This window comes from Portunus trituberculatus, chromosome 37 (assembly GCF_017591435.1).
Source record: "Portunus trituberculatus isolate SZX2019 chromosome 37, ASM1759143v1, whole genome shotgun sequence".
Classification (NCBI taxonomy): domain Eukaryota; kingdom Metazoa; phylum Arthropoda; class Malacostraca; order Decapoda; family Portunidae; genus Portunus; species Portunus trituberculatus.
The window spans coordinates 16,763,786-16,786,539 of NC_059291.1; the positions used below are offsets into that span (position 1 = coordinate 16,763,786).

General features: G+C 41.4%; 1 protein-coding gene across 2 annotated transcripts in view; it reads left to right on the forward strand.

Annotated features, from left to right (window-relative positions):
- The window catches only part of LOC123513845 (glucose dehydrogenase [FAD, quinone]-like), an 86,750-nt gene that overhangs the window by 12,263 nt on the left and 51,733 nt on the right, over positions 1-22,754 (forward strand). The window contains exon 3 of one of the 2 annotated variants that reach the window (XM_045271256.1): positions 21,286-21,312. The exons of the other annotated variant lie outside the window; for it this stretch is intronic. The gene's annotated coding sequence lies outside the window, so the exon portion shown is untranslated. The remainder of the gene's footprint in view (positions 1-21,285; positions 21,313-22,754) is intronic. 2 annotated transcript variants of the gene reach the window in all.

Below are 22,754 nucleotides of genomic sequence, written 5' to 3' on the forward strand. Positions count from 1 at the left end.
CTCTCTCTCTCTCTCTCTCTCTCTCTCTCTCTCTCTCTCTCTCTCTCTCTCTCTCTCTCTCTCTCTCTCTCTCTCTCTCTCTCTCTCTCTCTCTCTCTCTCTCTCTCTCTCTCTCTCTCTCTCTCTCTCTCTCTCTCTCTCTCTCTCTCTCTCTCTCTCTCTCTCTCTCTCTCTCTCTCTCTCTCTCTCTCTCTCTCTCTCTCTCTCTCTCTCTCTCTCTCTCTCTCTCTCTCTCTCTCTCTCTCTCTCTCTCTCTCTCTCTCTCTCTCTCTCTCTCTCTCTCTCTCTCTCTCTCTCTCTCTCTCTCTCTCTCTCTCTCTCTCTCTCTCTCTCTCTCTCTCTCTCTCTCTCTCTCTCTCTCTCTCTCTCTCTCTCTCTCTCTCTCTCTCTCTCTCTCTCTCTCTCTCTCTCTCTCTCTCTCTCTCTCTCTCTCTCTCTCTCTCTCTCTCTCTCTCTCTCTCTCTCTCTCTCTCTCTCTCTCTCTCTCTCTCTCTCTCTCTCTCTCTCTCTCTCTCTCTCTCTCTCTCTCTCTCTCTCTCTCTCTCTCTCTCTCTCTCTCTCTCTCTCTCTCTCTCTCTCTCTCTCTCTCTCTCTCTCTCTCTCTCTCTCTCTGCACCCCAAAACTGCTTGTCTCACCAGTTTGTTATCTCACTATATTTGCTTCGGTAACTTCCAGCATCGTTCCATATGTCTTCCTCATCGCATTCATGTGGGGATTCATAACTCCCATTGATGCAATCAGGTATTGGTTAATATTCTTTGTTCATTTCCACTGCTTTGTGTTCTTTCAAGATGAAGACTTCGTTACTTCTGTTAATATATTTGGATATTCTTTTTTTACCATTTTTCTTTAGGACTGCCATCTTCATCTTTTTCCGTCTTTTTTCACTTGGCAAAGAAACCAGTCTTCTGTAAAAAGAAAACATCGTTTTCTAAGACCTCAACAGATGGGAATTCTTGTACTGTTGTACAGTGGAACCATGCGTGCTTTGGTGTCCGAGGGGTCTCCAAGCGCACAGGTTCGAATCCACGGTCCGAGTGTAGGTTGGGCTTCCTCATTCTGGGCAACGGTTTCCCAGCGGGTGGGCTTCGAGATTTGAGGTATCACAAAAAGTATCCCCTCTAGCCCATAAATTCCCGTGAAAAGTCCACATAGTATAAATAAAAAAAGAAAAAAAAGAAGCACTGCAAGTGAGCGTAGAAGGTTAAACAACCTCAAATGTAGACTGTACCACAACACAACAACACAAGAACACCATGGCCACGTGTGATTCACGCATGAAGCATCTTAACACTTATATTCACATTCCACCGTCCTTCTCCTTTCTCTTTCTATCACTCTTATCTATAATAAGTGTGACGCTACTTTGGTCACATACGTAGGGAGACAGGTTGCATCGGTCACTGACACACATCGCCGTGAAATCATTTGTTCGAGTCTTCCCTGAGAGATGGCAGCTGCAACACTGTCCTTGCATACTCAAATTATCTTGTTTTTCGCTTTCCCTTTCTACGTGCAAAGATACTCTTTAGTTTATTTATTTTTTCCACACACACACTCGCACACGCCCACACACTCGCACACGCCCACACACTCGCACACGCCCACACACTCGCACACGCTCACACACTCACACATTCGCATACGCTCACACACTCGCACACGCTCACACACTCGCACACGCTCACACACTCGCACACGCTCACATGTTCGCACACGCTCACACGCTCACACACTCGCACACGCTCACACACTCGCACACGCTCACACAAGCACGCACACACACACACACACACACACGCACGCACAGATCAAACAGTGAAACACACACACACACACACACACACACACACACACACACACACACACACACACACACACACACACACACACACACACACAGAGAGAGAGAGAGAGAGACGGCGAGAGAGAGAGAGACGGCGAGAGAGAGACAGAGACAGAGACGGACAGAGACAGAGATGGAGAGACATAGACGTTTAAGAATACTAAACCTGAATTCTAAACAAACATGAGAAATATGGAAGAAGAGAAGTATGTTGGAAGGCGGCTGAAAAGAAATAGTTTTTTTGTGGTCAAGGCTGTGGAAGAGACAAGGTTTAGGTAGCAGAACGTGGTGTTCGGGAGAAGAGATGCTATTAGGTGATTGGAAGTGATAAGCTGCTGCGTGGTCAAGATAGTGAAGCACGTGTAAACAAATAAAATAATCCCTCTCGAGCATTCCATCCATACGATAGATATTTTCTAATAGTAAATGATTAAACTTAGGAACTGCATCAGATAGACTTACTAACATCAGGTTATTAGCCCTGAGTCAATAAAAAACTTTAAAAAGGATAGATAATTATGGACAAGGATGATATGCATTTCACACAGGCACTGCATGACACGCCTAGATATTCGAGTACTGACTTCTTGCAGCTTTCCTATATTCTCCTGTGTCCTAAACCTTCAATTTTGCCGTTTGAAACGGGGACTATTGTGAGATGCTACAAGTCTTGCTCTTTTGACTTAGGCTAAGGAGCCAGAGTGCATATAGAAAGATTCAATTAAGATAGTGTGTCAGTGAGTCAATGAGTGAGCAGAACCGTGGCAGGTAGTGCTTGTTCCACCTTTCATCCACCGTGTCAAGGGAAACGAGGTGAGGTCAGAGAAGAGAAGAGGACAGTTTCCCTCTTATGAACACACCTGCCTCGTGTTCTCTGTATGTAAGTTTCTCCTAAATCCCGGCTTTTCATGAATTTAGTGATCCATATTCCCAATCCCTTCGGCATCCCATGTTATCTTCTTAAAAAGCAAACCGTACTGAGTGATACTAGGAGTTTTGATTGTTTAAAGTATTTTAGTGATATCTAAAAAGAATATTACGTCACTAATGGAAAAGTAAGAAGAAGCGGACTGATTATCTCTGCGGCATACGACAAGATTCCTATTGAGATCAGAACGTGTCACAATGCGAGCCCAGATTCTGAGGTCAGCAAACAAAAAAAAAAAACGTGAATTTCTGGTCAAGTGTAAATAACTTGTTTTGTCAAGTCATCCATCAACTGTAATTTTTATGTTTTGTAGTTATGTCATAATATAAATAAGCATATACTTTTTATTGGTATTATTGTAAGTGTTAGTGGTGAGTAGTTGTGAAATGTTGATATTATAAAGGTGAATGCTGCTTGCTCTTCTGCATTTTGTCTGGATATTTGTAGTGAAGCGATATCCTCTGCGCGCTTGCTGCTCAAAGACTGAGAGGTTAGGAAAAGTGTTGAGATTAAGTGAAAACAATTTTTTTCTTTTTTAGTCTTCTTCTTTCACTTTTTTCCTTCTCTATTACACTGAGTTCTATCACCATCGTTTATCCTCTTTTTACAATTTTTGTTTCTTCCTCTTTTATTTTCACTTTTCCTCTTCTTCCTTCTCTTTTTTTCTTTTCCTCCGTCTCTTCTTATTTATCTCCAGCTTATTCCTGTTCTATTCTCCCCGCGTTCTCTCCACTTTCCATCCCTTCCATTTTCTCTTATTCTTCTCCTCTTGTCTAGTCTCCCACTTCATTCACCATCTACTTCTCCACTCAGCTCCACCCGTGGCACAAAAATAGGAAGTGTGAAAGTGCTCCCCTAGTAGGTATGAACACATTACTGTCTCCTGACCCACATTGTGTCGACCTCTGATTCTCAAAACACCGCAACTGAATTCAAATGAGGACGTTAAATGATTTATGGATGAGAAATAACCTGAAGAAAGTATTACGTCACTGCGCTGAGGATGTTGAACTCTTTAGGGAGGTAGAGAAGGGCAATTAAGTAATTACCACGTGGTTATGACCAGGGAAGGAACAATGATGAGGGTTTTGAGTGGGATTAAGAATTCTAATTACATCAGGAAGGAAGAAATGAAATTAAGATAGGGAATTCAGAGGAGAAAAGGAAAAAAAAAAAATACATGGAAGTAAACGTGGAAATGAATGGCAATATAAAGACTTCAGGTGAAGATCACGGATGGAAATAAGAATGTAAATAGAAGTATGCATAGGAATGAAAATAAATAAGACGATAAATAGGGAAAAAAATAAACAAAAGAGCAAATATTAATATAAGTTGAAAAGAATAATTCAGGGGAATTCAATATGACAAGCAGAAAATAAGGGTATGGATGAAAAGGAGAGGAATACAGAACAGAAGTAGGAATAGGGAAAGAATAGAGGGTAGATAATAAAGACAAGAAAAAGGAAAAGAAGGAAGAAGGAAGGAGAAAAGAAAGAAAAGAAAGACGATACAAGAAAATAACGAAGAGGGAAAGGGAAGGAAAGAAAAAAAACGGAGGACAAACAAGGAAGAAGGAAAGGAAAAGGAAAAACATTAAGTGGAAGAACAAAGAAGGAAGGGGAAAGGAAAGAAAGAAAGGACGATAAAAGGGAAAATAAGAAAGCTGAAAGAAGAGAAGGAAAGACTATAAGAAGAAAAATAAGGAAGGTGAAAAAGGAAAGGAAAATAAAAAGAGCAAGCTTTTACCATCTGTGACAGTCCAGGTGGTGATGACTTACTACCGTGGTAAGGTCAGGCAGGAAACAGCTGGCGCTCAACGGCTGGTTTCACTCAGCTCCTCGAGGCCCGCGTGGCTCTGTGGTGTGTTTCTTGCTTGTCTGGCGGCATAGAGTCACGGGCTTGATTCTCGCTTAGGGCACTTTCTTGTTTTCTCGGTGGGAGAGGTAGCGATCTTTCCCACGCCACCCTTGCCTTATCGCCTTCGCGTGACCTTGGACGAATTGTTCAGTTAGTAGTTTACGTGCTCTATATTTGTTTGTTGTTAGTGGTCGCAGCTTAGTATTCTAATTCTTGCTTTCTTATTTTATAATCTTTCTTGTTCTTTTTTCATATATTTCCCTTTATTTTCCTTGCGTACCATAACAGCTTCCGTTCCTCATTAGAAATTATGTATGTCAGGCAAGGTAGACTTCAAAAAGATTTACAGGTGTAGGAATAACTTGTGTGAATCCTTATCTTCTAACAGTCCACTCACACGTGCAGAGTTTAAGGGTCTACTAGTGAAAGGAATGAAAGATTCGAGAAACACGTACGAATCTTTTATGGAACATTCTTATTTAAATAAGATGAATCGTTAAGTTCAATTATTTATACATATTTGGTGCTCCTCGGCGCGAGGCAAATCTCCCACCATCAATGCCACCACTGCCCGTTGCTGCTGCTCGTACTGCCAGGGAGTAATATAGTCACTGGATGTGGAAGTGTCTGGAATTTATTAGTGAATGCAGTCATCATCATCATCATCATTATTATAATTGCCATCACCGTTAATGAAGGACGTGGGTGTGTTTTGGAATTTATGTGCCTTGGAAGATGTCGACTGTTGATTATTGTGCTTGTGAAAGGTGCAGCGCGAGGCTTAGGAGGCGGCAGTCTTAGAATTACTTTTACTAACAATACTTTTACCTAAGTGGTTCTGCATCTTCTTGTTCTGTCTCCTCCTGTTCCAGTGTGTGTGTGTGTGCGTGTGTGTGTGTGTGTGTGCGTGTGCGTGTGCGTGTGCGTGTGCATGTGCGTGTGTGTGTGTATGTGTGTGTATGTGTGCGTGTGTGCGTGCGTGCGCGCGCGCGTGTGCGAGTGTGTGTGCGTGCGTACGTGAGTGTGGTTTCCCTCTCTCTCTCTCTCTCTCTCTCTCTCTCTCTCTCTCTCTCTCTCTCTCTCTCTCTCTCTCTCTCTCTCTCTCTCTCTCTCTCTCTCTCTCTCTCTCTCTCCCCCCGAGAGAGAGAGAGAGAGAGAGAGAAGAAATGTGTGTGTGTGTGTGTGTGTGCTAAAAAAAATAAATAAAATAAAACCTGTTATGAATTATTCTGAAAACCCGCGCGTCTATCTTAGCTTATAATACCGAGTCACCTTTACCTTTCCACGGCCAACAGGTGCAACTCAGTGATGATGCAGGTCAGTCTGCCGGTCTGCCCGCTCCTTGCCCTGAGGTGAAGAGAGGAGCCGCGGGAAGACGGGGCAGGATAGGATGGGGTGAATTGGATGGTGCAATGGAAAGGAAATAATGGAAAGAGAGTGTATGGAAAGGACAAGGGGTGAAGGGTGAGGATGGGGAGATGGGGGAATGGGGATGGGATGGCAGCTGAGAAATAGGTGAAAGAAGGAGTATCTGAAGGGATGAAGAAAAGGATGTGGAAGGATGGAGAGAAGTAGAGGATAGGAAAGGAAGAGGGAGAGGGAAGGGGAGGAAGTGTAAAAACAGAATTAATTGAGAGAGAGAGAGAGAGAGAGAGAGAGAGAGAGAGAGAGAGAGAGAGAACATAATATATGTGTATAGCATGTGGTGATAAACACGTCTGACGAGAGAGAGAGTAACTAAAACAGGTAACGAGGGAAGGAGGGAGAGAAAGAGAGAGAGAGAGTGTGGGAGACCGGGAAGGAGAGAGTGAGGGAGAGTGGGAAGAAGGACGGAGTGAGGGAGGGAGGTAGACATGCCGAGGTACAGTTACAGGGACGTGCCCGTAATGGAAGTGAGGAAGGGAGCGAGGAAGAAAGAGAGACGGCGAGGAAAGCAGGTATACGTAGATTAAGGAAAAGAACAAGACCGACTGGGTAAAAATTATAATGAATTTTCTCTTTTCTCTTATCACGATTCTGTAGGCGACTGTGTACTCTATAATTGCAAAAGAACTAGAGGAGGAGGAGGAGGAAGATGGATGATGGATGAAGAAGATGAAGAGAAGGATGGAGGAGGAGGAAGAGAAGGATGGAGGAAGAGGAGGAGGATGGAGGAAGAGGACGAGGATAGAGGAGGATAGACTAGGAGGAGGATAGATGAGGAGGAGGAGTAGGAGGAGGAGGAGGAGTAGGAGGAGGAGGAGGAGGAGAAGGAGGAGGAGGAGGGAGGAGGAGGAGAGATAGTCGTGTAGTGATGATGGCAATAATAGTGATGGATTGAAAGGAAGAACAGTAAAACGATTGAGAAAGAAAAGAAAATGAAAAAAAAGGGAGAAATACCAAAAGTCAAGCATTGCTCATTTTCGAACGCTGAAGATTGAAAGAGAGAGAGAGAGAGAGAGAGAGAGAGAGAGAGAGAGAGAGAGAGAGAGAGAGAGAGAGAGAGAGAGCATTAAGAGCGTGGGAAGTTAACATTTATATTTTCTATTAACTGATAAAAAAGTACTTTACTATTATTATGTATGAGTTCCTTGAGAAGTGAAAATTAAGAATCTCTCTCTCTCTCTCTCTCTCTCTCTCTCTCTCTCTCTCTCTCTCTCTCTCTCTCTCTCTCTCTCTCTCTCTGTCTCTCTCTCTCTCTGTCTGTCTGTCTGTCTCTCTCTCTCTCTCTCTCTCTCTCTCTCTCTCTCTCTCTCTCTCTCTCTCTCTCTCTCTCTCTCTCTCTCTCTCTCTCTCTCTCTCTCTCTCTCTCTCTCTCTCTCTCTCTCTCTCTCTCTCTCTCTCTCTCTCTCTCTCTCTCTCTCTCTCTCTCTCTCTCTCTCTCTCTCTCTCTCTCTCTCTCTCTCTCTCTCTCTCTCTCTCTCTCTCTCTCTCTCTCTCTCTCTCTCTCTCTCTCTCTCTCTCTCTCTCTCTCTCTCTCTCTCTCTCTCTCTCTCTCTCTCTCTCTCTCTCTCTCTCTCTCTCTCTCTCTCTCTCTCTCTCTCTCTCTCTCTCTCTCTCTCTCTCTCTCTCTCTCTCTCTCTCTCTCTCTCTCTCTCTCTCTCTCTCTCTCTCTCTCTCTCTCTCTCTCTCTCTCTCTCTCTCTCTCTCTCTCTCTCTCTCTCTCTCTCTCTCTCTCTCTCTCTCTCTCTCTCTCTCTCTCTCTCTCTCTCTCTCTCTCTCTCTCTCTCTCTCTCTCTCTCTCTCTCTCTCTCTCTCTCTCTCTCTCTCTCTCTCTCTCTCTCTCTCTCTCTCTCTCTCTCTCTCTCTCTCTCTCTCTCTCTCTCTCTCTCTCTCTCTCTTTGTCAACAGTAAAGTAGTTCATATTTAAGCCTGAGAAAATTTCCATCACATATATTTTTCCCCTTATCTGTAATAACATTTCTCACAAAGATGTGGCCTCGTCTAGAAAGCTGAATGTTCCCAATCCCTCACATTTCTATAAACTTGTATTTTTATAAAATTTCTTGCTGTATCGTCTTAGATATCATGAGTATCTGTACTATTAATATATTCTTTCTTATCCATGTCCCAATTTTTCTCACAAGTTTCCTTACTCTTGGCGTTATCCATATACTTGGCATGATTATATTATTGCGCATTTTTATCCGTTTTCTCATTTCCTCCAATGCTGGTAACTACATATAGTCTGTCAAGTTTTTCTTTTAAGCAGCATCAGCTTTCGCACTCGCGCCTCAGCTTGTGGCTGCTCCTAGTACTTTCTCAGACTTCTCAACGTGTTTTTCTTTTTTTTTATATACTGGCTATATATTACTCCTCTATTTCTTTCTCCTCCTCCTCATCATCATCACCATCTTCCTACAGCTGTTTCCCATCCTTTCCTTTGTTTCTTTTTTCAAATCTTCCTTGTCTCGCTACTCTTCCTCCCCTTCATCTTTATTACCATTATCAGCATCATCATCATGATGTCTCCCCTTCCTCCTTCTCCTCCTCCTCCTCCTCCTCCTCCTCCTCCTCCTCCTCCTCCTCCTCCTCCTCCTCCTCCTCCTCCTCCTCCTCCTCCTCCTCCTCCTCCTCCTCCTCCTCCTCCTCCTCCTCCTCCTCCTCCTCCTCCGCCTCCCCATCCTCACCATCATCAGCATTATCATACCACCACTACTACCACTATCACCATCACCAAAGGTTTCTGCTGTAATGCAGTACCACAGCATCTTGACGTGCTGCTCGTGATACTTAACTCACTCACTAACTCGCTACTACTATTTTAGCATCATCATTTCTCGGTGAACATGTGCAAGATAAGTAGGCCAACCAGCCTCTCCTCGAAAGCCGGGGCGGAGTGGTGACTGAGAGGAAAACTCATGAATGTTTAATAGGTTTGGTTTGTGGAGGATTCGAAACTCTATACATATTTTTTTACTATTTTTTTCAGGTTTGGTGTTTTATTAGTTTTCATTTTTTTTTCCTTTTACGATTATTATTTTTGTAATTCTTCATCTTTCTTGTTCGATTTTTTTTATTTCGTTTTCGTGTTCATTCTTCTTTTAAGTCGTCCTTTTTTTTTTCGTCTTCGATGTCTTTTTTTCTTTTCGTCTATTTTGCCTTTTTTTCTCATTTATGGTTTCCTTCACCGCTTCATTTTCCTCCTCTTCCTCTTACAATGTTTTTTCTTCTTTTCCGGTCTTTTTAAATTTCTCCTCCTCATTCTCTTCATCCTCCTCCTTTTTTCTGATATTTTTCCAAACTTTCGTTGCACATTTCCAAGTTTTGTGTTCCTTTTACCCTTTATCGATATTCATGTGTGATTTTCTTTTTCTCGAGATAAATTTAGAAGTTCTTCAAAGCTATTTTCTATCAATTTTTAGTTACAAGAATTTCCCCTGTTTTACTTTTATCAGTAATCTTTCTCTTGTTTTTGTTTCTTTTTACGCTCGAAAGTTTTCTCTTGTTTTATCGCATGCGATTTTTTTATCTTTCTCTTACTGTGTCAACTTTTTCCTCCTCCTTTCCACCCAACACATAAAACTTTTCTTTCTCTATCTTTTCGTTCGTGTTTTTCTCTTATCTTCATTTTTTCTACCAATGAGTTTCGTGTATACCTGTTTTCCTACCTCCCATTTCTCTCTCTCTCTCTCTCTCTCTCTCTCTCTCTCTCTCTCTCTCTCTCTCTCTCTCTCTCTCTCTCTCTCTCTCTCTCTCTCTCTCTCTCTCTCTCTCTCTCTCTCTCTCTCTCTCTCTCTCAAACATGTTCGTTCACATCTCTCACTTTCATTCTTTTAATTTTACGCTTTCATTTCCTTCCTCTGCTTCTCTCTCTCTCTCTCTCTCTCTCTCTCTCTCTCTCTCTCTCTCTCTCTCTCTCTCTCTGTTCCTGCCCTTGCAAAGTGGCCTCCCTCCCGCAGGCAATGTCAGGCAATTACGGCCTGACACTGAACCTCACTCGGAGCTCGAGGAGGTAAAAGAGACGGTGTTTTGGCGTATGGAATCCGGAAGCAAATCAGAGCGGATTGTTTTTTTTGCGCGTCAAGACTGTTATATTCATTACGCATGAGAGAGAGAGAGAGAGAGAGAGAGAGAGAGAGAGAGAGAGAGAGAGAGTCTCTCTCTCTCTCTCTCTCATATCTTATTCTATCCTGTTAAGCAAAATAGAAAATTACAATGTAAATCCTGTAGTATTACTTCTATTCCAGGAAGTTAACATATTTGCTTTATGAAGTTTCGACATCCTTACTGAAATGAACTCTCTTCTTTATGCTGAGGGTGCTGTTTAAAACATGCACGCAAACAATACATATTTACGTTAATCATGCCAATCTGGATTCATGGAGTGAAAAGTGTTGTCATACTTTTTTTTCATCTATTTATCTTTGCCTTTTGGTCATTATGAGTTAACGGATTGTAAGTTCGGGAAATTCAATGGTAATGGATGAGTTAGTTTGATTGAAGAGTGGTAGAGGTGCCCCACTTAGCGAGTGCAAGTTTTTCTTTCCCTTATTCCTTTTTTTTTTTTTTTTTTTTGTATATAGATATATTCTATATTCTCCCTTCTTTTTCTTTTCCCTTTTTTATATTCATTACTTCAATGTATGGTTATGTACATCACTATATATTTATCTATATCTTTCTGTCCCTCTTTTTTTTATTCTTTTTGTCAATCATCACGTGAAGGAAAAAAATAAGAAAAATATTACAAGTATTCTATTGTCTCATATTACATAACAATGGTACAAATTTTTTGTTTACTCTATTAAGTCACAAAACCAAACAAAGCAGACAAAAGGCAAAAAGCAGTCACGCAGGCAGGCTTCTACATAACTTGCTAAAACCTGTACTGAGTGACCACCACCCCCTAACCACTACCACTGCCATCACCACCACCACCATCACCACCACCACCACCACCACCACCACCACCACCGCCACCACCACCACCATCATCATCATCATCATCATCTACCATCCCCCCTCTCTCAACACCACCAATAACAACAGAAACAGCTTGACAGAAAAGAAAACGCAGTACATATGTAGTGTCCCGCGGGTCTTACCTAATGAACCAGAAAATTACCAACCATCCACAAATACACCCGATCCTCCATACACACACACACACACACACACACACACACACACACACACACACACACACACACACACACACACACACACACACACACACACACACACGTCGTCAATAGTAAAGTAGCCTGCCAGACTTGCTTGTGCCTTTTTTTCAACCTCAAATCCGCTAATCAGCTACAATCTCTTTATAAAACCTGATAATCGAGTTTTAGCATGTATGTGGAGCCGAATACGCATTAAAATCTAAATACAGTGAAATGAGTGTGGTCTGTACTGAACGTGTAACCAAAAGTTTTTTGTGCAAAGTTTTTTATGTGGATATCCAACTTTACCTTCACTGGATAAAAAAATAAATGAATGAATAAATAAATTCATAAGGAAGACCATAATTAGAACAAAATTAGTCACCTGATCATCTCTGTATAATTTGGAACCAAAATTGACGATGTAATAATCCATTTGAGAATATAAAACATAAAGGTTTTCGTGATACTAATCCCGAGAGCTTTTAAGAATGCAAAACCTAAAAAGAGCTTTTCAAGAACACAGGCCGGAATAGATTTCTAAAGGGTGCAGGACTAAAGAATCTTTCAAAATACAGAACCCAATAGAGCTTATAAGAATGCAAAGCCAAACAGCTTTTCGGAATACAAAATCAAAGTTTCTAAGAACACAGAACTGAATAGAGCTTTTGAGAATACAGAACCGGAGAGAGCATTTAAGAACGCATAAGCGAATAGAGTTTTTAAGCATACAGAACCAACACTTAACATGCTTCCACTCACACTTTGTAGCTCCACGAACCCTCTGAACCACGATAATACCTACTCACACCCATAATTAAGAACCGGTTGGTACACATGATCTATCGGGAAGGGAGGGAGAACCAGAGGAGAGTGGTGGGGGGAAGGGAGAGAAAATACCTCTACTTTCTCCTCCGGAATTGCTGCGTGGTCAAATATTTGTCAGGGAGAGTGAGAGCAGGATGGAGGGAAGGAAGGCGGGAACGTGGAGGGGAGGAAGGGAGGGAAGGATAGGCAGCTCCGGTAAGGGAGAGCGTGAAGAAGGGTGAGGGAGAAAGTTACGAGAGAGAGAGAGAGAGAGAGAGAGAGAGAGAGAGAGAGAGAGAGAGGGACAGGAAGGGGAAAGGGAAGAGGGGAGCGGAGAAATTATGGAATCAATATAGGGAAAAATAGCAAAAATTGTGTAATATATGGATAGATAAAATGGAGAAAAAAAAACATAAGGAAAAATTATAAAGAAAAAATACGCATTGAAAAAAGAGAAAAAATAACTTGTTTTACTCCTAAACTACATAATAAAACAAAGCAAAACACACACATCATCACCAAACACCCGAAACATGAAACAATTTCAATGTCACGTGCCAGGAAACACACTGACCACTGACCTACTTAGCCATACCTTAGTGAAACAGCAAAAGAGAGAGGAGCAAGGAAATGAGGGCAGGTAGGGGGAGAGAGAGAAAGAGAGAGAGAGAGAGAGAGAGAGAGAGAGAGAGAGAGAGAGAGAGAGTGTGTGTGTGTGTGTGTGTGTGTTCACAGAAAGTTAGGGTAGGAGAGGGGAGGGAGGGAAGAGTTGACGGAGGGCTTCAAATTCTCGCCCTTTGCCCTGCAGGGAAGGGTGTGGAAGGTGCCTGGATGGATGAGGAAGATCTGGGTGAACCACATAAGAGAAAATGACTGAAAGTTGCACCGGTCTATGGGAGGACGAAGGTAGGGTTACGGACGATTATGGTCCAAAGAGAAGTTCAAGTGGGGGGAGACTAACGACATGTATGGCGTTGGTCCGACAGGAGAGAGTAAAAAAGATCAAGAGCAAGATTAGGGTTTGTGGACACATCATAAATAAAGAAACATATGTAAGGAGAGCAGGGAGAGAAGGAGGGATGATAGAAAAAAGGTGGGTGGGGGACGAAAAAGACAAAGAAAGAGAAAAAGAAAGAGTACAAGATAAAAAACGGATATCAGTTGATTATGTTTGATGATGGACCGTAATTAAATTCACTGATGATCGGAAGAGAGAGAGAGAGAGAGAGAGAGAGAGAGAGAGAGAGAGAGAGAGAGAGAGAGAGAGAGAGAGAGAGAGAGAGAGAGAGAGAGAGAGAGAGAGAGAGAGAGAGGGAGAGAGGAGAGAGGAGAGAGAGAGAGAGAGAGAGTAGGAGAATAAAAATTATTATACTAGCGGGTTTGGTCAACGCTCACACGTGTTCTCAAGTGTTTTCCGGGATCAGTTGGTCAGGAATCAGAGAGCTAAACAATCAACCCCAATTGCGGAACACTACCCTGCCTTTCCACATCCTTGGTCCGCGTACCTTGTAATTTTACACACTTTCTTTCTTGGGTATGTTACTGAAGTGTCTGTAGTACTTTTAGTAGTAGTACTTGTTGTAGTAGTAGTATTAGTAGTAGAAGTAGGAGTGATACTAATAGTACTGGTAGTGATACAAACCGACAACAATCGAGACCGCTGTGTAATAGGAACAACAAACCGCCCGCTTTTACAGAGGCCTTTTTGTTCTTCAATCACCCCAACATCCTATCATAACGCAACCCATGAACTCCTTGTGGTGGAGAACCAAGTACTGATGCTTGAGGCGTTGATGTGACGAAGAGCTGATGGCAGTGATGTGGCCAATGCCGGGCAGTGTGTAATGGTATGGTGCTGACGGGAAAATGATGCGTGGTGATGCTGAACAAAATGGTAGATACAAAACCAAAGACTGATACTGAGATGTGGGTGAATGTCCGCGTCGCCTTGTATTTTTTTTTCTATGAGATGAGTCTTTGATATTTTTAGTCCTTGAGGGATTGCAAGCATGAGAGAGAGAGAGGGTGGTGGGGGAGAAAAGGAGAATGAGTCACATGTGCGTGTGCGTGTGCGTGTGTAGACAGACACCCATACAAACAAACGTGTGCGTGTGTAGACAGACACCCATACAAACAAAGCAGGAACAACAATGACGAAACATCACTCATAATCCTTTCGGTTTCTCTTTCACTTCCGTAACAATGTCCCGTTATGCTTCGTTCACTTATTCCGATTCGCCACACGTGCACACTGACACACACACACACACACACACACACACACACACACACACACACACACAGGATCTAGGTTAAACGGGAAAGATGCCTAGACATATTTTTCTATTTTTTACGAGGAACCAGATATGCAGACATTTTTTCTTCTCCAAAGTGAAAACCCTAACACTCTTCCTGACCCTTTACGATCCTGTAGGGGGAGAGAAAGCGTGTAGAGGAATCCCCGTGTACAAAAACCCTTCCCATTTAAAGATACATTCTAAAGAAAACTCGTATCTAGCCCGTCCATCTTTACCCCTAAACTTACAACAGCAACACCAGAGAAGACGAGAGCGAGGAAAGAATAAATAGTTGATAGATAGATGCGAATGATAATGACTCTGGGGTAGGAATAGGTAGAAAAAAAAAAAACTAGTAGTGGTGAGGTGCTAGTGGGTTTAGGTATTACTGGCAAAAGTTGAAGGGGGAAGCTGAGAAAGGCACCGGTAGTCAGGTATCGTCGCAACAGGTGGCCACATAACTGGAAAAGATAGTGGGGGAAGCGAGGGCAGGGTTCAGTGGGAGAAGTGAAATGAAAAGCAAACGGGAAGATTTTTAGAAGAAAATGACGCTAACAAGACGAAAGAAATAAAAGAATAGCGAGATAAAAAGATGGAGGATAAGGAGACAGAGGATGTGTAGGGAAAATATAAGAAAATAGGGATGTGAAACCTATTAAGATGATGAGAATAATAAAAATAAGATACAATAGATGAAGTAACAGTAAGAAATAGAGCAAAGAGGAAGGGAAAGGTGTTAGGTTTGTTTTAAGAATGGGATATCAGTGATGGGAAGAAAGTGATGAAAGAAGAAGAAAAAAAAAGAGCTAAAAAAGAAGATACAGAACATAACTTAATTTAACTGATTGGACTGAATAATTGCCATCTAAAAATTAAATTGTTGAAGGTTAAAGAGCAGAATGACAGAAAACGAATAGCATTAGAAAAAAAAAAAAGGAAAGGTGGGAGAATGCAAGAAAAGGAAAGGAGAGCAGTAGACACGTAGGAGGCACGCTTGGGAAAGGCGATTGAAGGAGAAGGGCGGAGAATGGCTGAAGGGAAGAGATGCAGCAGCGTGATCACCGTCTGAGATCCCACTGCAAGACAAAGGCCTCTTCAACCTCTTACCTTTCCCCCTATCACCTACTCGTCCAAGGCCACTCTAGTAAAACCCTGTATTTACTTCTGTCTATCTATTCTTCTCTATCATCCTTCTCCTCTCAATTATATCCATTTTTTACCTACTGTATCATCCTCCAACTTTTTATTACTTTCTTTTAGTGGTCTGTCCATTCTCCCCAGCAACAGAGTGAAGCACCTTAAGATACTAGCCAATATTCCTGTACATTTGGGTTTTTACAGAAGCTTTTTCAAAGGCCACAGATAACCAAGCATGTTCTCATGAGTGTTTTTCCTTTTGATGAAATAAAAGTTTTTGTACAGTAATTAGAATCATGCAAGTGGTCCCCATATGTCCCAGTCATTTACACTATAGACATTAATAATAGTAATAATAAGACGCTTATTCAATTATACACACGCTTAAAGAGCTCCATAAATAGCAATGTTTAGAAGCAAGAAATAGGGCAAATAGGATCCTGGGTTTTATAAATAGAAATGTTAGTTATAAAAGTAAGGAAGTGGTGCGTAGCTTATATAATTCCTATGTTAGGCCCCATTTAGAGTATTGCATACAGGCCTGGTCACCCCACTATAGGCAGGATATCAACATGTTAGAAGCAGTTCAGAGAAGAGCAACTAGGATGATACCAGCTTTGAAGCGCCTGGAGTATAGAGATAGATTAAAGGAATTAAACATGTTTTCATTTGAGAGGAGATGTATAAGAGGGATATGATAGAGTTATTTAAAATGTTCTCAGATACAAACTACATAGATGTGAGATCTTTCTTTACCTTAGAGGAGGAAGTAGGACTAGAAATCATGGCAGGAAGATTAGAAAGCAAGGCTGCAGGTTAGATATAAGAAAATATTTCTTTAGTCATAGGGTGGTAGACTTCTGGAATGCATTGCCAGAGACGGTTGTAAATAGCACTAGTTTGACAATGTTTAAAAACAGATTAGATAAGCACTTAAATTTATTAGATTTATAATTATGTATAGCGCTGCATGATAGTTTTTATAAGAAATTTACTATAGTTAAACAAGACATGATCCCCATGTATGGGGACCACAAATTGTAGAGGATTTCGCTGCAGGACTTAGCCCTGTTAATGGGCCAAATATTTAGAATTAGTATATAATGTATTGTGTACTTGTAAGTGTATCTTTAAGTACTGATGACGAGGTCGCTGTGCGACTGATACAGGATAACCTAGATGGGCCCTGGTGGCCCTTTGTTATCCTATTATTTATGTTATGTTATGTTATGTTAATTCCATCAAAGTCAAAAATAGTCGAGTTAAACCACTGAAACGTATAATATAAAACTTTATCTTACCTCTGGGGGCAAGATAGAAACTACACATAATAAGATACTCCGTCAGACACTCTGGCACGATGGTCGACTTCACCCCCTCAAACCCTAGCTCTTTCTCTCCTTTGCTAAGACAAACACTTTCCTTGTATAGTCCATAAGTACACTCATTTTGTTAAGTGTAAGTGTGGAGTGTTATTTCCTTGCCTCCATCCTCCTATACATCCGTCCCCTTTCATTCCTTTCCCCTCCCTTTCCTTTCCTTATATCTCGTTCTCTTCCTTTTATAGCAGTTTTGTTTTCTTTAAGACTCACGCGTACACACACACATACACACACACACACACACACACACACACACACACACACACACACACACACACACACACACACACACACACACACACACACCGCGTAGTGTAGTGGTTAGCACGCTCGACTCACAATCGAGAGGGCAGGGTTCGAGTCCCGGCGCGGCGAAGCAAATGGGGAAGCCTCTTAATGTGTGGCCCCTGTTCACCTAGTAGCAAATAGGTACGGGATGTAACTCGAGGGGTTGTGGCCTCGCTTTCCCGGTGTGTGGAGTGTGTGTTGTGATCTCAGTCCTACCCGAAGATCGGTCTATGAGCTCTGAGCTCGCTCCATAATGGGGAAGACTGGCTGGGTGACCAGCAGGCGACCGTGGTGGTGAATTACACACACACACACACACACACACACACACACACACACACACACACACACACACACACACACACCGCGCGTAGTGTAGTGGTTAGCACGCTCGACTCACAATCGAGAGGGCCGGGTTCGAGTCCCGGGAAACGGCGAGGCAAATGGGAAAGTCTCTTGATGTGTGGCCCCTGTTCACCTAGCAGTAAATAGGTACGGGATGTAACTCGAGGGGTTGTGGCCTCAGTTTCCCGGTGTGTGGAGTGTGTTGTGGTCTCAGTCCTACCCGAAGATCGGTCTATGATCTCTGAGCTCGCTCCGTAATGGGGAAGACTGGCTGGGTGACCAGCAGACGGTGAATCACACACACACTCACACACACACACACACACACACACACACACACACACACACACACACACACACACACACACACACACGAAAAAAAATCGTTTAGTCACGGAGTAAATCGTCGGGAAATAACACGGCTCAGTAGTTTTTGTTTGTATGTTTCGTTACTTGGTTGTTGTTGCCGAGGAATGGTAGGAGCGTTGTTCATTGTTGTTTAGTTTTTCTTCTGACTTTCCACATCGGTTTCTCTCTCTCTCTCTCTCTCTCTCTCTCTCTCTCTCTCTCTCTCTCTCTCTCTCTCTCTCTCTCTCTCTCTCTCTCTCTCGTTATTTGAATGATGGTCGCTGTTTATCTTTTATGATAACTACGGATGAACGGGTTGAAGGAACGATATGCAATCCGGTACTGCTGATACATACATTCACAATTTCTGCTAACTGATCATCAATAAGAGACAGTGGTGGTGATGACTATTCTCCTGCTATGTAATACTCACCGAACCATTAATGTAGCGAAGAAAAACTTATGAATAATTCAGTAGTGTTCAGCTTCCCCAGTTTCAAAGGCTACCTTCTTTATCCACTTAACTGAACACTAATAATAGAAAAAAAAGCGATGATTGTTTCTTTCGTAACTATGAGCTGAGAATGTGAACAAATCATTACATATTTGAATTCTCTTTAGGTTCTCAACTTTCTAAACTAATTTCCTCTCTTCGTTGAACTCAATACCTATTATACAAAAAAAAAATAATAATAAACTGACAAATTGTATTAAGTGATCAATAACGTAATTTTCCAGATCGACACTGTCTCCATTTTCAAAAGCACCGAAAGAGAAACGTTGGTAATTGACGATAAACCTGTTTATTGTTAACGAAATGGTGTGAAAAGCAAGTAATCACGTCTGTTTACACCACCCACTGTCCCTCCGATCTCGTATTTCTATGACCTCCTTCAACAAAAGTAAAAGTCAATAACAAGTAAAAACATTGCTTAAACTATTTGTAGTGGTGTAAGTTAACGTAGAACCAACATAAAAGAAAAAAAGCGTAAAAAATTAAAGAACAAATATTATCTAGATTCTATACTTTCAAATCTCCCAATCCTGCTTCTTTTTTCCCTAGCAGCGGCAACCTAGATGGTTTTTTGCTCTATTATTTGTGCTACTAACTGACCTCCTACACGCGTAAAAATAGATATCTATATAAAACAATGACAATTCCCATTATTCTTAATAAAAACTAACACTAGTGACATTATCCTAGACACTATTCGAAATCTTTTTCTGTACAATACAGTATATACAGAATGTACTGAGATATGTACTGTGTGGCCTGGGGTATTCAAAGGTATTCTTTATTAAATGAGGCAGTTAAATTAAATAGGCATTCTGCTCCACAGGCTCGAGGAAAAACACTCAGGAGAACGTAACTGCTAATCTCAGGCTTTTAGAGACAGTGATGAAGAGAGGGCGAATCTTTTCAAAATATGCAGGCCATGGCGAGTAATAATTTTTTTTCATATGTAAGATGTTATTCTGGGTAACTTCTACACAAGAGTTTTCACACAGAAATTGTCATTGTAGTGAGGCATCCAGTAATTCCATTATAGTGATGACAATGATCGATCTTTTACTCTTCTCGTGGTTTCCCATAAGTCAAGATTTTATACCAAGTCCGAGTCTTCTCAAGCTTATTCTGTCTTCTGTATTTTTCGTTCTGGCTCCCATTAATTGTTGTCCCACCCCTTGCACCTCACTCCTTATTTTCGCAGTGATCTCCTTTCCTCAGCTTGTTTTCTTCAGGCTATTTTAACGATAGATAGTGATAAATAACAGTGATATCTGAGGATAACATTAACAATAATAATAGCAATACTAATGATAACAATAATAATAGCAATACTAATAATAATAATAATAATAATAATAATAAAAATAATGATAATATTAATAGTACAGTGAAGGAAAGGCAAGTAAGAGGTTCGTCACACATTGATATCCATAAAAGCGAGACATAACAGCGTCTATCAAACTTTTAGCGGCATGAATAAAGCGTTACCCAAGAAGGAAAGACTCGCCTCGCCGTATTAAGTGACGCACACCTGTCAGTCTGTCTGCCTGCACGCCAACCGAGTAACTGGGTCAGGGTAGGCATGACGTAATTAGAGTCTGGAGAGAGAGAGAGAGAGGAGATGGAATGTGTGTGGAAGTAAGAGTGGTTTTTAACGGTTGTGCTTAACTGTTCTTATGGTAAAAGTGTTGTAACTTGTGTGGAGAAGGAGGAAGATATGTTGAGTTCTTAAGATTGAAGTTGTACAGCTGGTATGGTCACGTGCGGGTTAATAAACACACACACACACACACACACACACACACACACACACACACACACACACACACACACTGTGTGTGTGTGTGTGTGTGTGTGTGTGTGTGTGTGAGAGAGAGAGAGAGAGTGAGAGAGAGAGAGAGAGAGAGAGAGAGAGAGAGAGAGAGAGAGAGAAAGAGAGAGTAATACAGACCACCCATAGAAAACATGATCTAAAAGGTTGAACATATAATCTGCTCTCTCTCTCTCTCTCTCTCTCTCTCTCTCTCTCTCTCTCTCTCTCTCTCTCATAACTTTTTTGTACACATTTTCATTCATATCCGCTTTGCTCTCTTTCAATCATGACATTCACTTATTTTCTGTAAATTCATCCTCATCATTCTTCACACACACACACACACACACACACACACACACAGATAACACGGTTTGTCTTGCTTTCTCCGCCCTCCCTCTTCGCCCTCCCCTCCCTCCTTCCTCCTTCTGTGTCTCTCTTCTCTTTCGGGCCATATTGTTTCATATATATAGAATCTTCATATCTGTTCTGTATTCTGCTTTGTTTCGTGAGAGAGAGAGAGAGAGAGAGAGAGAGAGAGAGAGAGAGAGATGCTAGAGAAACACCTCCACCATCAATGAATGACTCACCAAACACACACACACACACACACACACACACACACACACACACACACACACACACACACACACACACACACACACACACACACACACTGGTTTCCGTTGTGGTTAGAGAAAAGTAGGTATTGGTGTTAAATTGTCAACGTCTCCGTCTCCTCCTCCTCCTCCTCCTCCTCCTTTAACGGCTAGTTTTCCTTGTCTCCCTTCTTTATCTAATTTGTCACTTTTTCTTCTTTCCTTCCTCTCTCTCTCTCTCTCTCTCTCTCTCTCTCTCTCTCTCTCTCTCTCTCTCTCTCTCTCTCTCTCTCTCTCTCTCTCTTATCTCTTCCTCTTTCCTTTCCTTGCTCCTCCTGAGTCACGTGGAGGAAAGAGAGGCAGGAAGGAAACAAATGAAAGTTTGAAGTGAAACCATTGCGATCATAGCCAACGACACACACACACACACACACACACACACACACACACACACACACACACACACACACATTCTCTCTCTCTCTCTCTCTCTCTCTCTCTCATCATCATTCATGTGGAATTTTCTATTTTTTTTCCAGTTATCTCATTAATCTGTACTAATTTTCGTAAGTATCTATCTATTTCGTTAAAGTATCTTGTTTATTTTTTCCTTATTTAATTCATCTTTTCGTAAGCAATGTATTCTGTTTAACTGATAATTAATTGATTGTTGCTTCAGCAGTTAATAAATTCGTTATTGATATTGTCTATTGTCAATTTTCTTATCTATTTCTGTCTTCCTTTTCGCCTCTGTATATTGTTGGTTACTTTTCATAATGTTAATCCGCTGAAAATCGATTCCACTATTTATTACTTGTTTGTTTCAGTCAATTAAATCCACTTTTTCAATGAGCATTATCTTATGTTAATTCCTTTGTCATTATGTAATAGTTTTCTACCTCAATTTTCTCCGCGCCTCTCACACTCTCTCCGTTCATCCCTTTCTCTTCCTTTCTCTTCCCAAGGACAAATCGTGGTCGGCCACACACATTACCCTTTTACCCTTTCCTATCACAGTGTGGTCAGGGTTTAGAGGGTCACGAGGGAGAAACGTGCTGTGATCATATGATCCAAGCACTGGGAATCTGCTCACTATGCTTTTTTTCTTTCTGTGGGAAGAGGGAAGACAATATTACTCATGGTTTCCCCTACTCCTTTTTTAGACGATATCTTTATTATTTTTATTCTTAGAGGCAGTCTCTTTTACTTTAAATCCTACAGCTAATATCATTTATACTTGTTTTCCTTTTTTCTAGATAATTTTTCGCTTTTTTCGAAGGAATATTCCAAGATTCATTTCAAAGCTGACTTCTATATGTATCTTTAAAGAATATTCTACGACTTTTTTCACGACTCTAAGCTACGACCTGGCATTTTAGATATGTTAAAAGATAATATTCCACTATTTTTCCAAGAGAATGTTCCTTAACTTCTCAAGGTAGTTTTCCACATCTTTTTCGAAAGAATATTTTAAGCGTCTTCAAAGGAAACACAGCATGACTTCATTTTAAGAAGCCGCAAGTTTTTTTCTTTTTTTTTTAAGGGAGAATCCCACGACAATATTGCAGAAGTGAAGAAAAGAGAAATTAAGAGAGAGAGGGTAGGGACATAAGGAAGGAAGAAAGAACTAAAAGAAAGGACAAAGGAAGTAAGGAAGGAAGGGAGATAAAACATGGGAGATAAGGGAAGAAGGGACAATATACTAGATAGTTACAAGACAAAGGAAATGAAGAGAAGGGAAGGGAAGAGAAGGTGCGGAGAGATATACATTTAGAGATGGAGTCACCTTTAGAGAGAAGTGGAGATAAAGATAGGAGGAGAAAGGAGGCAGGTTTTGAAGCAGGAAAGGACGTAGCAACAAGGCAGGGATTGGGGCAGAAATACGTAAAGGGTGAGAGAAAGGAATAATTGTAAACTGTATACTGTTACCACAGTTTTTAAAGTCTGTCCTCTTTTTCTTTGGTTATAATGATTTTTTTCCAGCTGTTGCAAGGTAGTAGAGAGAGAG